General features: G+C 39.5%; 1 long non-coding RNA gene across 1 annotated transcript; it reads left to right on the forward strand.

Moving 5' to 3' along the window:
* The first annotated feature begins 2,048 nt into the window (after window positions 1-2,048).
* LOC134794040 (uncharacterized) lies at window positions 2,049-2,303 on the forward strand. The gene is made up of 2 exons (XR_010144624.1): window positions 2,049-2,109; window positions 2,144-2,303. It is a non-coding gene; the product is annotated as an uncharacterized LOC134794040 (long non-coding RNA).
* The last annotated feature ends 243 nt before the right edge of the window (window positions 2,304-2,546 follow it).

Consider the following 2,546-nt stretch of genomic DNA (forward strand, 5'->3'; position numbering starts at 1 on the left):
AAAATACTCATAATAGTTCTTCACCTCTAGATGACAGGAAAACCTATTAGAAATCTACAGTCAAGCGTGAGTCGGACTTAAGAAAAAAACGCGGTTGGGCTGTTTTAGGGACACAGCCGTTATGGTTTACGTGAAACGTGGTGTGGACAGCTATTGCAAAGGTCGAGGGCCAAGCTTTGCGTGGGGCCGAAGGCCTGAAGCATCCGAGAGAGGTGCACCTCCACGCAAGGTCGAATGATGAGCTGCAGGAGGTTAGTGCTCAAACATATAACAAATAATTGGTTTAAGTAGCTAAATGAGAAGGCCGAACTGCTGTGTCAGACGTATATCTGTTATCTTGAAATAACAGAGATACCTACGCCTAACCAACGCAAAAAGAATGTAGGCACTATGTTTAACTTAATATCAATGTCAGTGTCACAAAATCAGTCGCCGCGCGTCTCGATCGCGCGGAATTTGGATGCGGGGCGATCTGAACGGCGGGCGGAGCCCGACGTCACTACTCTGGGTGCCGCAGGCACCCAGCGCGGGCGCGCATGCGGGGCGATCTGAACGGAGGGCGCAGCCCGACGTCACTACTCTGGGTGCCGCAGGCACCCAGCGTGGGCGCGCATGCGGGGCGATCTGAACGGCGGGCGCAGCCCGACGTCACTAATCTGAGTGCCGCAGAGATTATTATAGCGGGAGATTTCAATATAAATTTTCGGGATAAGACAAAAAATTAAATATCACAATACCCTTTATCGCTCGGTTTTAGCCTACAAATTAAAGAATACACTACAAGGCAGAATACCACAATAGATAACATATTTAGTAATTTCCCACTACAATCCGGCACTATACCTACATACTGTTTTCAGTTACCATAATCAAATATGGGTTAGGTTTAAAAAACCTTTGTAGAGTCTGTGCGAAAAGAGAAGAGTCGTGGTATGTATGGGGCTCAATACATTCCACTAGGTATTCTTCTCTTTCCAAACAGACTCTAACTTAGTTAATTTTTTTTTGTATTCATTATTAAAAAGTCAAAATTCTAATGTACATAAATTATTCTGCAAGAAGAACTGAAGGGCCCTTTGACAAGTTCAGAACTAACCATATATTTAAAACAACAAAATTTCATTATAAAAATCTTAAAATAAATTAATAATTATTACAATACAGGTATAGTAACTATTAGTCTTAATGGTTAATAAATACATTATTTTTTTTAGACTTAGATTCCTTATCGCGACGTACGGAACCCTCTCCAAGCGAGTTTAACTCGCGTTTGTCCGGTTTTTTTGGGTATTTAAATAAGTTTTTGTTTTGAAATTTTATATTCAGATAGCTATAAGACAAATTAAATTAACATTTGTTCTGAAGAATTTTCTCTCAAGAGGTTAGAGAGTACTTATTTGAGAAATGATCTCCCAAATCAAAATATAATATTAAAAAGTATTTCTAAGTAGGCACCTAATGCCTAGGTATTTCCCGCATTGCAATATCTAGCTTTATCTCCTTGATCGCAGCCCGACTCGTCGCCGGCACGTGTGCTGTCAATGTTTATTGCATTCAGATTGCGGCATTACTTGTCCTCGTCATAATAAGGGGATTTCGACGTCTTAGGCTATGTAATAGGGAATCCAGTTAATCAGGATATATGGGTACAGGGTGTCCCCGAGGAACCTAACTGAGCCAAACTCGCTCCACCGTCTATATCTTGTAAGGCAATTTGTGTTAGGAACTATAACAACGTTATAGAAAGATTGTTTACCAACAGATGTAGCTGGCTAACTCGACTTTACGCTTATTTCAGGGGTTGTGTGTATGTATGTATCATATTCAGGTTAAAATTTCTCAAGTATTGCTATCATACAACGATATTTTAACGGAATATTCATTAAAACTTATAAAGACTATTAAAAAAAAGGAAAAGAGCAAACGAGCCGCCTGATGGGTAGCAGTCATTGACGCCAATGGATATAAAAAAGGACCTCAGAAATAAACGAGACATAAAAGGAACCTGAGGAACAAACTAGATGACAAGTATGAAATATGGTGGGTTCAATTAATAGTACATTATTGCAGAGGCCGGGAAAGGGCAATTCGTGGATGAGTTTCGATTTTGTCGGACGACGCGAAGCGGAGTCCGACAAAGAAGACGAATCCACGAATTGCTATTCCTGCCGAGGCATATATAGTGCTTTTCTCCAAACATGCGAGGAAATAAGGTAAAATAATAATTATTTAAGCATCAAGCATCACTCGAATCGAACCTTCACATCAAAAATGTCAAAAACAATTTCCCTCTTTAATTAATTTTTAAAAGTTAAAGGCACAAACTTATTCTGCCATTCAGTACCATTCAATATTCGTTCATTCAATATAATTGTGCAATATAGTTGGTCAAACCAATGTGTCAGTCAGTAAGAACCAGCAAAACTATACCCATCCTTTTCTTTTGGGTGCTAGTACTAGTGTAAGACAAAGATAGTATGATTCTCTCTGTATGTGATTGAAATGAGAAAGTCCTAACTATATAAGCTTTATGAACACGGATGAGA

Source organism: Cydia splendana, chromosome 9 (genome assembly GCF_910591565.1).
Source record: "Cydia splendana chromosome 9, ilCydSple1.2, whole genome shotgun sequence".
NCBI classification, from domain to species: domain Eukaryota; kingdom Metazoa; phylum Arthropoda; class Insecta; order Lepidoptera; family Tortricidae; genus Cydia; species Cydia splendana.